Here is a 15214-nt window from a genome sequence, read left to right on the forward strand (position 1 = left end):
CTGTTGTGGCTTCAGCTGGGATAATTTTCTCCCTAGTAGCAGGTGAAGTGCTGTGTTTTGGATTCAGTATGAGCATAATGTGGGTAGCACAGATGTTTTGGCTGTTGCTGAGCAGGGCTCACCCTAAGTCAAGGAGTTTCCAGTTCCCTGTGCTCTGCCAGTGAGGAGAAGCACAAGAACCAGGAGGGAGCACAGCCAGGCCAGCTGATCCAGACTGGCCAGAGGGATATTCCTCTGCAGCATAGTGTGTTGTGATCAGTACATAAACTGCTGGAGTTGGACTGGGAGGGGCTGATCGTTGCTGGGGGATGATTTCTCAAAGTCCCTTCACACCCAAACTGTGATTCTACGAATAAAATCAGTGTATGTGTATGTTTGTACATTGTGGTGGTGTTCTGCAGATTTTTAGGAAGAAATACACCAACGTTTTCTGCACTCCTGGTGTGGGATGCTCACTTTGCAGAAGGCTGCTGTGCTGCTTCCAGCTGCAGTCCAGGTAATGCTCTTCCCAGCAGTTAGTATGGGGCTGTATTTCAGATTTGTGCTGGAAATGGTGTTGATAACACAGGAATGTTTTAGCTGCTGCTGAGCAGTGCTCACACAAAGCCTCTCACCCCAGCAGTGACCAGGGGGTGACCAAGGAGCTGGGAGGGGACACAGCTGACCCAAAGGGTATTCCACACCTCCTGCTGTCATGCCCACCAACAAACCACAGGAGCTGCTGCTGGAGCACTGGCTGGGCATCACCCCACTGTTTTAATTTTTATCACTCTTTATTTAGTTTTATTTCTCTCTCTGTTTCATATTTCCCTTCATTACCTATTTCTTTTTTGGAGAGACAGCTCTGATGGTGACTGCAGTGATGGGGTGGCTTGGGAAGCTGGATTCACACACATCCCTGAGACAGGGGACACGAAGCACCATTCCCTGAGGGCACCAGTGACATTAAAGGACAGGCAGCTCTGCTTTGTCTTACCAATTGTAAACTTTATTTCCTATGGAGTCAGAATGACCTTTAATTTCTTTGAAATAAAAATCTGTGCAAATATGGTGACTAATTTGCATACACAATGTGATATCTATTTATATATCCATTCCAAATACGAAAGGATATTAATGTATTGGAGTGGGCACTTCCATCTGATAAGATAAAATTTCACTGCAATTCAGCATAGAAATCCATCAGAAAATCTCATAACTCTCAAAACTGCTATCTGTGTTTAATTCACACAGGGCATGGCATAAAGCCTTAATCTGCCATGCAAATGAACATAAATCTCTGCATAATACTCTCTCTACACAATCATCATTGTAAATGTGCCCTCATCTTTACCACCCCAAAATAAAGATCTATTCTGACAGGACAAAGCCCAGCTGATAACTTCTGGGAGTCAGTTAATGAAAGACTTTAATGAAAGTCAGGGTCATGACAAAGGGCTCCTTTCCCTCTGCAAGGCATTTCAAGCCCACAAGGTGCAGCTGTTACCTCTCTTCTAGAGACAGTTTCATGCCAAGAATTCCTGGCTATTAGACTGGCCACAGTCCTCCAATTTTGAGGATTTAATTCTTATCCCATGTCCTACATGCCCTGTACATGGAGCCCTATGAAAACGCACCACCTGATTGGTTCCCAAAGCATCTCCTTTCAGAACTGTATCTCCTGTGAAAATAAACCATCCCAAAACAGCTGGTTTGGAGTGGGGAGGACTTGGTTGCTGTTCTTGTTGTTGTTGATTTGGTTTAGTTTTTGGTTGGTTTGTTTGGGTTTTTTTTTGGAGGGTTTTTTTTGGGGTTCTTTTTTTGTGCTGTGCACATAGAAGCCAGCACAGACATTATGCCTTCAACCTATGAGCAGGTGAAATTTTGGGTTTGCTCTTTTTTGAATTATAAGTCATTGATAACATGACCAGATCACTTAAGTAAAAGCTCTGGAAGATCAACCACTACTGACAGGGAGAAAAAAAAGATTTATTTAAATTTACTCCAGCCAATCTCCCCTGTTGATAAAACCATTGCAGAGGACAAACCCTGAACAATTTGGGCCATGGAGGAAGGAACCCCAGAGACAACCAGAGCTCATCCTTGAGTGCTCTCATATCAACAGGAACTCATAGCAGAGGAAAACATGTTTCAGCTGAAAAAATGTAAGAAACTAAGATTTAACTGTAACTTCTGTAGGCACTGAGCTCAGTGAGAAGGCTGAAATGTGGCAATGAAAGCCCATTGAAACCCATTGAAAAACATTTCAAAATCTCCAAGCAATATTAAACTGGGAGAAATAAAATCACCTAATTTAAAGGTACATATGTGTAGAAGACATAATCACTTTCTGAGTGTTGTAGAACAATTAAAATGAAACCCCAAAATCAGCTGATTAGCACAAGAGATACTTTCCGAATCATGTGATATGGCAAAAACCCCAAATATCCTACTGTAACTATTTCTCATGTAATATGAGAAAATACCAGTGTAATTTATGTAGTGTGAAAGCTGACAATATGTTCTGCAGTTTTGTTTAAATAGCTAATGTTCTCACATTAGTTGTAAATTAATTTTGACACTAAAAATAAATGTAATAAAAATAATGTGAAATCAAATAATTCAACATGCTGCTGACCAGGATTCATTGCTGCCTTACTGTTCCTAGTGCAGCCATGAAAAACAAACTTTTGGTAGAATTTTGGGGTTTAATTTTAACATTTAGTTTAAAAACAATATTTGAACTTGCACAGAGATGTATGGAGGTTTGATTCTCATTTTAAAAAATCTTCCTTTTCTTTAAAAATATCACAATGTTTCCTCTCATCTTTAAAAATAAAATTTGTCTTTTTAGTTTTGTAATTTGCTATGAATTTGAGCTTCAATATGGCAACACAAAAGAATGCTTAGCTTGAATTTCTCTTTATTTTGGATCAGAAAGCTGGGGCTTTCTCATTGCCTTCAAAACAACCAAATATGGTAATTTACATTGTGTGCATTTGAAAACCAAAAGTGAAGCAAAATGTAATTTCAGAACAAAAGGTACATACTTCATCTTTTAAGGAAGGTTGAAAGTTCAATTTTGATTTTAGTAAAATAAAAACTACAACCGAATTTAACCCATTTCTGGGGAAATGATTTGGTTCCCATTAAGAGAACCTTGACAGTCCTTGGTGTGGACCTCTCAGCGAGCTCCCCAGGCTGGAGGCACTATAGAGGAAAAGTCCAGATGGTGTGTCTGGTCTGAAATTTAACTTGAGAAGCTGCAGAGGCACTCCAGGGGATGAAGCCATGGCAGTGTGTGCAGTCCTGGCTGCAGAGCAGAGCAGCTCCTGCACCCTCAGCCCCACTGATGCCCCCAGCCCTGTCACAGACATCTTTTCATAAAAATCCTTTCTTTAGGATTTTTCCCCCTTCTGGGAAGCTGAGGCCCCAGAAGGGGAATGTAAACAACGGTTATCTGCTGCTGTGGAATGCAGCAGGTGCACCTGTGATGGGCCCATGTTGCTTGTGTACAATTAAGGGCCAATCAAAGACCGAGCTCTCTCTGGGACAGAATCAGAGAGAGCTCCTTTGTTTATTCATTCCTGTTCTATTCTTAGCATAGCAAGCTCCTGAACTTTTCTCTCTATTCCTTTTAGTATAGTCTTAATGTAATATATATCAAAATTAACAAATCCAGCCTTCTGATCATGGAGTCAAGATTTTCGTCTATCTCTTCACTCCTGCAGCCCCTGCAAGCCCAACAACATCGCCCTGACCTCTGCAGCCCCACCAGGACACAGCTCTGCACACTGAGGTTTCTGCAATGGTTTTTCACTGTAGAATAGCTTCCCTGTGTGTTACAGCCTGCTGACCAAAGCCCCTGCCCCCAGCTCACTTTGGGGGCTGTCTGCCTCTACAGTGTTCTGCACCATTTGCAGCGTCAGGGAAAACATTATTTAAAAATACGGCGGTGCTGAAAGACCTGACTGCAATGTAATGTGGTGCAAAACAAGAAGTATATTCAGCATGACCCTTGTTGGGCAATTTCTGGACACACCAGTAAACTCTGATAAGCAGAAAGAGGTGATTTGGGGGTGCAGTCACAGGCTGATGAGATAATGTAAAGCCAGCCAGGGGCAACTTTGCCTGTGAGAAAATCATTGCAATAGCTTTAAAAAACCCACAGTTACTCTGTGCTCTCACAGGAATGTTACAGCACAGACCAAAAAAAAAGAAATCAAATGCCAGCTCATCTGAAGAGCGAAATATCTATTTTCAAGCTTTAGCTCTGAAGCTGAAATATCATATTTAATCAGAAAGGTCAGAGAGATGAGAAATAAAACAATCAGCAGGAAGCATAAGGCACATTTCCCTTTGCATCCTCACCTCTCTTACACTTTTCAAATCTCTCTTCCTTCCACAAACTAGGGATAAATTACTCATTTATCTGAGTCAGGAGTTTTCCTGCTGACTCTGCCAGAACCAGGCTTTCTCTTGGTGCCTTCTGCCTCCACTGCAGATCCAGAAACTTGTCCACACTCTTGGTCCATGCATCTCCAGAGCCTCTGGCTCCCTGCACGGCTCCACCTCTGCATCCCTGATCCTCTGGTGCCCCTCCTGCTGCACTGTGCATGGTAACTCTTGCCAGCTTTTGCATTAGATGTGCCACCCTTGTTGGTCATCACCAGCACTCAGTGCTTTGGCAGGCTCCAGAGGACACTGAAAGGCTCTTTCTTTTTCTCCAAGTTCAGTTAGCCCTGCTGTTTTGCTGACTCAAAGTGTTTTCTTTTGCATTTAGCAAGGATCCTGTAAGATCTGCTGGCAAAGCATCTTGAGAAGTGAAACTGCAATGTGTGTGTTTGTAAATGATGCAGGGAAACCTGAGGACCCAGATTCAAATGTGCAGAGTCATTTCTATTATGAATGTCAACGGTAAGCCAAAAAAAGAAAAAGCAAATATTCCATAATCTAAAATGCCTTAGAAGGGACATCCATTAAATTGCCGGACAATCCATATTCAAATGGATTTCTGACAATGGATTTCTGATCCAACCTTCTGAACGTCCTCCTGCTCCTGTCTGCAAAGCACCGGAGCAGCACTCAGGTGCCGGCAGCCCTGCTCCTCAGGCTGCCCCGCTGCAGGCAATGCACCATTTCTCGACAAGAACCAGCAATGCACACCTAGCAAGCTCAAGAAGGCAAACGAGGTGATAACCTCAGCGACTCTGACCCCACGTTTATTTTTAAAGGTGTGAAAAAAGCCAAAATACTCCTCGGTTCACCTCTCCCAGCGTGCTGAATGGCAGAGCCGATGCTCACACGCCTCCCAGGCGCTGCTCTGACCAGCAGAGGGAGTCCCTGGAACCCAGCACTGGAGGAAGCAGGGTTAAAATTCGTGTTTTCTACTCAGATCTCCGGAATACTAATCAAGACCAAGAGATAAAGCAATCCATGCAAATCTGATTGACGGTGATTGCTTGGCAGGGTTTGGCTTTTTTTGTCAGCAGAGGTGGAGCAGAATTTCAAAGGCGCCATCAGGGCCTGAATCACGCTGTGTGCTCCTCAGCTGTGCAGCTGAGCACGTACAAGGGCAAGGGCTGGATGCTTGGAGGAGTAAAATCACCTCTTAGGAGATGACTTCCTTCCTGAGCTGCAGGACAGCCCCACACTGCTCCAATCTATCTCTCAGTTTGCTCCCTGCTCTGTGGCAGGGACTGTGCAGCCACCAGCCAGCAGCCCAGGACTGCAGCCACTCACCTCCCTGCCCCAAAATGCACAATTATTGTAAACTAGCTGCCTAGCATTTAAATGGCTGCAGTTCAGTTAATGAATCCCATTTTCAGCTGTGTTGCTTCACTGGAATTAACAGGAGTTATTGCCACAGGGCTCTGAGATTGTGCTTGCAGCAGGCAACACCACCCAGAGCTTTCCACTCCCTGACTTGGTGAAAAAGATGATGCTGGATGGCCACAGAGAGTCACCTAAGAAGGCCATGGCAGACTTTGTGTGAGCTGCCCAGGGATTACCAGCCAGCAGGAGAAGCTGCTGTGCATGCTCTGCAGGCAGCAGCATATGGGGATTCACTGGAATTAAGCAGACTTTCCCTCAGCTGAGCCTGCTGCCCAAGAGGGCTCCAGAGTTCTGCCCCACCTCCCCAGCTGCACCACTGGCTGTCCCTGCACAGTCCCCTGGTCCTAACACTGCTTTGACCACAAACACCTTTCTAGTGAGTGCTGTTTGCACACTGAACTATCACTTAATGGCAGCATAGTTTAAAAAAGAAATTCAAAATACTACCAATTTTATCAGTGAAAAATCCTCTTAGCCCAGCAACTTATTCCTGACTTCAATCTGTATATGTGTGAAATATCTTCCTAAAAAAATATATCTTCCTAAAAAATGTGAATATCTTCCTAGAAATCCTCTTAGCCCAGCAACTTATTCCTGATTTCAATCTAATATATGTGTGAATATCTTCCCAAATTCACTTCTGGTACAAAATAAAAAAAGATTGCATGCAAAAAGCCCATCTGTTTTCAGAGCTCAGGCAGGCAGAAAAGTGAAAATCAGATGTGCACTACTCATGTGAACACATACATGGACATGCACAACACACATGTATTCCTTGGAGTTGTCATTAACTCTCCCAAGGAAATCCATGGAGCATCACTAAAAATAAACCTTATGCACATTAGTTTTCAGGTCTCTAATTTATTATTGTTAAACCAGAGTTTTAATTATCATTATAGTTACTAATTAATTACACCATAATTAGAAATCATTAATTCATTAATAAGAAAGTAAGAAGATGATAGTAAAATTGTCAGGGACCAAAGAAAGGTTCTTAGCATCAATCCTGTGCAGTCAGTGATGAGAAAGAGAGGGAGAAGGGGATGAATTTTGCCTTTAGGGACACCTAATACATAACTGACTGTACCAAGAGCCTCTGTTACTGTTTCTTGACCACACAGACATCCCAGCTCAGGTACAAAATGCAGTGCTACAGATGCTGATAGTGAAAAATATACTTCCGTTGACAGGAAAATCATGGTCACACAATTACTGACTGCTAGGAGTGGGATCACAGCTAGGGGAGTTACAGTGCAGAGACAAACTATTATAGAGTCTGGCTCTTAGCTGAGAATACAGAAAGTCTATTGAATAAAAAGAAGCAACCAAAGCAGGCTGGATGGGGCTTTGAGCAACTTGATCTAGAGGAAATTGTCCCTGCCTAGAGCAGAGGGCTGGAACTAGGTGATCTTTAAGGTCCCTTCCAACCCAAACAATTCTATAAATGGTCTCCAGATGAACACTTGCCAAAATCTGGCCCATACTGCTTGCAGATAAATCACCGAACTTGTTAAATTTTGATAATTTTTTTTTTTCCCTAAGCTAATACATTCTTTTGCCACTGACTATACCCTAGTGAAAAAGCCATAGTGAATCTTCTATCACTGAGCTCTGGGAACTTCTCCAGCTTGCAGCACACTCAGAAAAACAGGGGTTGGAAGGCAATGGTGCATGGGAATCTTGCTAGCACAAGTCGACGTGTGCAAGTGTCTCTTAAATCTCTCAACAATTTTGTTTCCCACACACAGTTTCCTTCCTGAAGTGGTTTTGATTTAGTGCAGAGGAGTTCAGCACAGCAAAAAGCATCAGCAAGAGACTCAATATAATGCTTTTCAAAGAGCAGAGGCACCTTTTGTTGCTGCAGACGTTGGACAGCAGCTCTGGCTCTGAGCAGGGTTCAGTGGAGTCCTGCAGCAAAGGGCTGAGAGGCACACAGGCAGCATGTCATGGGTCTGTATTTGCATAACACTGTGAGAAAACTTTCTGCTGTGGATCCCTACCATCCGGGGAACTGAAAAACTGAGCTGAAAAAACGCCTTCTTCTATAGAGCAGAATAATTAAATAAGGGTTTGATACTTCCTGACAGATGAATAATGGCAATGAAATTTACAGTTCTAGACCGAAAGGAGTCTGTAATCCCAGTTTATCTATTCACCAGCCAATCAATTCCCCTCCTGTGCTCCAGTCAACTGAAGCCAAGCTAATACAGAAGATTAAGTAGTTTTACTCACTCCTTCTCCTGGCTGGACTGACTTCTTTCAGTTCTGGTTTGAAACATGTTTCTCTTAATGTGAAGTGTACCCATGCTTCTACAAGTTGGTTAAAGCCTAATGCTAATAATGCAAGAGTTGTGGGTTCCATCCCTGTATGGGCCATTCACTTCAGAGTTGGACTCGGTGATCCTTGTGAGTCCTTTCCAACTCAGTCCTTTCCACCTTTGTTCCTGTGAAATGTCATATATCCAGTGATATCCTGTGAAATATCCTGTGATATATCCAGTTAGGAAGCCCAGGTTAACCTGAGAAGAGGGCACCTGAGCAGTTTGGCAGGAAGGGGAAGGCTGCAAGCACGTGCCTATTATTCCAGGAAAAGTTTGGTTATTTTGGAAAGATGGGCAGAGGGCTTGTACAGGGACTGTCATCCCCCCCAGCACAGGAAGAAGTTTTGGGAATGAAACAAAATGAGTGGTCCTGTGGTTGTGCTAATATTTTACAGCTGGGGTCACAAGGGACTCCTGCCCTCACAGGCTTTCACTGGCTGCTGCAGGAAAATAAATTCCCACCTGGTTTGCTGGGTAGCAGCTCATCCCTGTCCAACTGGCAAAGGAAGGAATTTATTTCTAGGGTAAGCAATATACTAAAAGATTCTGTATGTCACGTGGACTTTTCTGGAACAGTTTCAGTGATAAAGCAATGCAGCAGATGAAAGGAAAAAGCTCATCATCTTATTTGAATTTTCCCTCCCTCTTCATTGACTTACAAAGCACAGCAATTTAGACCAGAAACCCCCCTATCTGCTGAACATTTCTGAGTGACTAAAGCTGATACTGAAACTGGTGTAGGCATGAGTCTGGAAACATTGTGAAATTTATTTCTCTAAGCCTTTTCCTGGTGTTTTTGAAAGAAGTCAGTCAGAAAACAGTTATTCCCCTGGGAAATCTTTTGTGTTTTTAAGAAGCAGATATTTTTTGTTTTTCACATGCACCCGATTAACCACTGCCTGCAGGCTGCTAGTTTGGCTAGCCCAAGGTGTCTGACCACATGGATCATATTTACACCAGTGAGTCTAAAAGTTTGTTGTTCACAAGTTCTCTATGCCTAGATTATAAATAGGAACAATGTCTGGAATGACTTGATTCAAAGACTTGCAGCAGAATGCATGCTTATGGTTCTGCAATGTCTGTGCCAGCTGAAGTTACACACATCCTTAAGTGTTATTAGCACTGTGAAAAATTACATTTGCACAGAGTACACCACCTCAGGGCTTTATAATCTGCACCAACACACCTCAAAGTGTGGGAAATGAGTCCACAGTGCAGCATGCAAAGCACCTTGCATGGAGCACAGATCTCTTTACCCCAGCACAGTTTTGGAACCAGCTGGCTGCAAGTGGGAATTGTGTTCTGTGGTGGGTCCCTTTCATTATTGATGAGCTATTTTATGTATTATGCAGTGCTGTAATGAAGATGAAATATTTTGTCTTCCCACACTGTGTCCTCTATGGTGCTGGGAAGTCTTGGGGCAATATTATCAAATAAAACAGACACCGCTTTGTAGAAGATTAATTCAGATGACTAAATTTCCCAGAAGTTACACTTTACTGCCACTGAAAAACTGAGAGATGCAGGGCTAGCTGTCAAAATGTTAATGAAAAAATACTGAGCTGAATATAATATGAGAAAAAAATATAAAAAACCTTGTGTACACTTTTGTCTGAAATCCAGTGCACCATAATCTTCACACACATCCTTCACTGACAGAAACCTATGGTACATTCTGCCAGTTTATCCGCTATTTGATGAATCAAAGCTTTATTCTTTTATTTCTCCAAAGTGTTTTTCAAGGAACTTCCTCTCAGCAATGGAGACATGTTGTCACTTCTGAAAGGATACAAGCAGAATGACTGAAGGAATGGAAAAAGATATCAAGCTCCCAAGAACCTAATAAAATCAAGGAGAAATAATCCACAGAGATGGAAAAGGCAGCAGATCTTCCAACTAGAGGAAGAGGAGTAGAGGAACAATCCTTCTACCAAAACATCCTCCCTGCAGAGGCAAGGCACGGTCTGAAGCTGAAGGCACAGGGCTGAACTCTGCACCCTCCATGACCTATGTCTGTATTGTGAGCTCTGTAAGACACTTAGAACAAGAAAATGGCTTTCTTACAAGGAATAAATAAAGAAATAAATCACTATTAATCTTCTTCAAACCTCTCTCCTGTTTCAAGCTTTCCTCCAAAGTCTCTGTTCTTAGTCAGATAAGGCAGCTGACCTCTAACTATGATTAACTCTGCACCGAGCTCTCTGCACAAGGCATTTCAGCATGTGGTGTTTACATTTAGAAATGGAATTTTCATACATTGTAAGTCAACAATAACTATCTAAGTCCCCAGGGCACAGACATCAAAAGAAAAGCAGAAGTTCACAGTACATTATATTCACTATGTCACAGGCAGCATTTACCAGCAGCACAAATCAGAGTCTTAATTCTTCTCCTAGAGGTTAAAAATCTTTAAGCCATGGAAGGCCAAGGTGCCCTCAGAGCTGGTCATGCCAAGCCACAAAGCTGAACCACTGTCCCCTGATGTGACATGGGAACATGCAAGTGTTGCCAGCAACCAGCTGGAACTCAATGTCTGAAGGGAGCAAATAAGGAAAGAAAAAGATGAAGAATCCCTTTGCCCATCCCCAGAAAACTGAGGAACAAGAAAGGTGATAAAATAGTCTCATTCCCTCTCTCCTGGAAGTGTAAGCTCCATGGGAGAAGCACTGAGAGTACAGGCTCCATTGAGCCCTGCAGAAAGTTCATTACAGGCACCACTGGCTTTCCTACACAATTCTGGCAGGGAAGAACTTGCCCATTTTAGCTTACTAATGTTCTCATGTTATGTCCTGCTCCAATAACCACGCTGCCCTGCCATCAGCCACTGCACTTGGCAAATCTAAGAGCATGCAAGCCCCAAAAAACATGAAACATTATAGTAGGAGTCCTAGTAAAATCTGTGTATTGTATAAGTGGCCTTGCCCCAGTCCTAGTTGTTCTAAATGGGCTGCAGCTGTGATGTCCTTAATTGGGCAGCAGCTGTGGCTAATGAAGATAACTGGGATAAAAGGGGGTGGGCTGGCTGGGTAGGGAGAGCCTTGGAGGAGTCCTGATGAAGAAGCAGAAGCAACATTGCTGTGAAGAGCTGTGTGTGAGAAAACCACCCAGAAGGTATGGGACTCTAGAAATAGGACAACAATATGGATACAACAAAACATCAAACAGCCTGTGGGCAAGATCTGTGCAGAATTCTTCCACAGTCTCCTGGGGCAGGAAGGGGTGATGCTCTGCCCCAGTGAAACCTGGCTGCAGATGACAAAGTGAGCTGGTGGCACACTACCTTGTACCAGGTAATTTATACTAGCAAAAGATCTGACTTCTCAAAGTGGACACCCATTAAAGAAAAACAATTAATTGGCAAGTTGTTTGTAATATTAATGGTCTTACTAAATGACACCATTAAAGCAATGAAAGTGAGAGATTGGTAATAGCAAGTCAATGTTATCTTTTGCTCTCCTTTTGCAGGCTGGCTCAGAACCAACATTTTTCCCTTTATTTGTAAGGGAGAACAGATTAAAGAAATGTATAAGGAAATCAAAGTAATTAGGCATATAGATAAGCTGGCAGGTAAAAAACTGTAATTCAGTGAGGCAGCTGTCAACCTCTAAAGGAAGGATGGTGCATATTTGTAATATTTCAGTTTTAGTCCCATTTTTTCTGATTTTGGATTACCCCTGACCTAACCATCAGCACCCTTAGAAAGCACAACAATGAGCCAGGTCTGTGTTCACCTCTTTCAAGTCTTGCTTTGCCCACCCTGGGCACGTGCACTGGGAGAGGCTCCCACCACAGCACTGAGAACAGAACACCTGCAAGGTGGCCAGCCATCCCCATGGGTAAGAGTATGGGTACATCCACTGCAGAAACACAACCAGACAGACAGTTTAGGCTATGGCTTTTCTCCCAACTTTTTGCAAACTCTGGGGTGTCACAGTCCTGGGAAGACACCTGCCCCAACACTGAAATGTAACTGGGTAAACACAGTCTGGCTGTTGGTCTGATTCCACCCATTTAATCTTTGGCATTTAACAAAGCACTTGGTTTAGTTTTCACTCATGTCCCATGCAGTCAGGACAGAGATCAGTGCTTGTGGTTGTTCTTGGGCAATGCAATCAGAACAGAGAGATCAGTGCTTGTGGTTGTTCTTTCTCACTTGAAGAAGAGGGACAGTACAGTAATTCTCACCACTAGCTCATAACTGTGTGTTCATTTGAAGTGACCCAGTCATTTGAAAGTCATCACTACCTAAAAATTATTTCCAACTCCCCTAAACATAGACTGCTACCAATTTTTCAACTAATTCAGATTAATGCACCATTCAAACCTCACACTATTACTTTGTGCCAAGACCAGTTATTTTCCCAAAAATAACAGTACCCTGACTCCACAACTGCTGAAGACATGATGCAGTCTCACATCTACTGCTGTGGTCTACCATGATTAATTTCAGTTTATGGAAGTGGGTGGTAGAATGAAGGGAGAAGCAGCCATGGAAGCCAGAATCTATTCAACTATGGGAGGATCAGCAGTATCAAATGTAATAATGTCTCAGTGGGGAATGTGAGAAAAAACTAAACATTAGAAATAGCATGTGCCAAGTAGTGCACACAGCATACTCCAATTTCAGAACAGCAGATAGGGTTTGCTGCCCTGTGAATGGAGCAGAGGGAGCCTCTGTTTCATCCTGTGGTTTTGGTTGATCTTTTTATGAGTGTATGAGCAGTTCTGGGCATACAAATGAGCCCCTTAAAGCTGCCATCCATCTGCATAAGCACATGGGCACCTTTAAAACATGGATGCATAGATATAATAAATACATTTTTTTCCCAATGATTTTTCCACATGAAAAAAGCAGACCCTAATGCAGCATGCAGGCAGCAGAAGGGATGGAGGATGCAGGCAGTGGCAGTGCCTGAAAAGATATATGGATATGTGTGCTTGTGTGAATTCCTATCACATTAATTCAATCCCACAAAGGGGCCATAGAAGCCTGGAAGAGCAGATATGAAAAACATTTCATACCTTATATCCATTATGTACTTTTGCTGTCAATTGGCATGCTGAGATCACTGCAGTAATGGGAAAACTTATGATGATATAAAAAGCTTCATTCTAATTGATTACCAATGTGTAGCTAATATTAAAGAGAAATACCTCTGCAAAGAAATTCCATCATTTTAAAAAAAAAAAGAAAAATGAGGGTTTCTGGAATTTCTTTCATACAATCAGAGGTTTTTTTTTAAAAAAAAAAAAACCTGAAATGTCCTTTAATCAAAATGTCATTTTTTGACAAGTTCAGCTGTAAAGAATGGGACAACTGGCAATCTTTGAAACTTCTAACACTTTATCTATGAGACAAAAAGGGTTGCTAAGGACTGAATGTTTACCAGGCCATTCTTTTTTGTCCAGAAAATAAAGTTTTTTATCTGTGGCCCAATTCATGTCTTTGAATGTGACAACTACAAACTCTAAATACAAGCTCTTCAGCATGGACTGGATTTTAAACCTGCACCGCATCTAAAGCACACTTTCAATGTGCTAAGGAAATTAATTAAAAAATACCAAAGAAAATCAAAATGTGAATTATTCCTGGCTGTATACGCATAAACTTCTCAGAAATTTATTAGGCTTTTCAAGTGCTCAAAAATACTTTCTTAAAAATACCTGTTGCTCATTGCTAGGTGTTGCTAACATAATTTAAGGCAGTTTCTTGTTTCTTACCCTGAGAATTGTGTTTCCACAAGGCACCTCCCTGAAGCAAACTCAAAATCCTGCAAAATCCTCACTCCCTTTGACAAGAAGAAAATGATGGGAAAAAAACCCAACCCAAATTTAAGGGCTTTTGGAGGAAAGGCAGACTCATCACAAACATTAAACCAATCTCTACACATGACCATAGTCACAGTACCCAAATTTGGAGGTCTAAAAGGGGTGGGCACATCTGAGCAGCCAAAGAGTTCTGTACTCTTCAGACATTTTGAGTTTAGGACTGATGAATCTGGGCCAGATTTCCTTATGAAGGCTCCTGCTGTGGCACAACTACAGCTGAAAATGTTCAAGATGAAGAAAGCAGAATTAAGTACCCAGTACTTCTAAATATAGATAAGAATTTGAAATATGTCTTGATTTTTGATGAGTTTTGCATTTGCCAGCTTATAGCAATAAAAAAAAAATCTGAACCTTTTAGTAAGACATATTTGTGTATTGGAGGTTGTCAGGGGACAATCTCCCTCTGAAGAGCTGCTGTCCATCCCCACTGAACACTGCAGGGAAACCTGGATGGCAGCACGTGATGCAAACCTTGACTCATCATGTCTGCAAAAGGAAAATAAGGCTGTGGTGTGTGTTTCTGCAGGAACAAACAAAAAAAAAAAGGCACCACACAAGGACTGCTCTGTTCCCAGCCCAGGAGCTGCAGAGAGGTCATAAACGTGTAACTGAGGGCAGTGCTTCATCCAGATACCACAAACCAGAAACTGGTTTCCATTGAGAAACCAGGACTTTATTTTGGCCCCAGTTCAAGCTAATGCAATGACAAATTCACAGAACAGCAAACTTCACCACAAAGTTCTTTTACAGTCAATATAGTATTCAATAACCAAGGTGCCTCACACTCCTGTTTCGGTAAGCTGACCCACAAGAGCCAATAGCTGAAGCTGGCCCAACACACTGGAAATAACAGCTCTGAGTCCTATCTTGTCAGATTTGGCTACTTTTACTTCAGATTTAGCTTCTGATTTACTTAAAGTTTTTAGCTTCTGTTTTTTCTGGTTTTTTACTTCAGATTTTAGCTTCTGTTTACTTAAAGTTTTATTCTGCCATCTCATATGTAAAACAGCATATATGCAGATCCACATAAATCAGTGGGGCTACCTGCCTGCTGAGGCATTCCCAAATAACTATTGATTTCCTATGGTGAGTTAAGGCACCATGAAAAATGAGCAGAAAGGGAAATAAAATCTGAAAACGTGCAATTCATACCACAGCAAACGCTGATCTGAAGGCTAAGGTTTTTTATTATTATGTGTATTATAATGGCATAATATCCAATACAAGTGCACTAGGTGATTGGTAATGAG

At 42.1% G+C, this 15214-nt stretch overlaps 1 protein-coding gene across 5 annotated transcripts in view; it reads right to left on the reverse strand.

Annotated features, from left to right (window-relative positions):
- Positions 1-15214, reverse strand: part of EVL (Enah/Vasp-like) — a 147284-nt gene that overhangs the window by 47720 nt on the left and 84350 nt on the right. The window lies entirely within an intron of this gene.

This window comes from Zonotrichia albicollis, chromosome 6 (assembly GCF_047830755.1).
Source record: "Zonotrichia albicollis isolate bZonAlb1 chromosome 6, bZonAlb1.hap1, whole genome shotgun sequence".
NCBI lineage: Eukaryota > Metazoa > Chordata > Aves > Passeriformes > Passerellidae > Zonotrichia > Zonotrichia albicollis.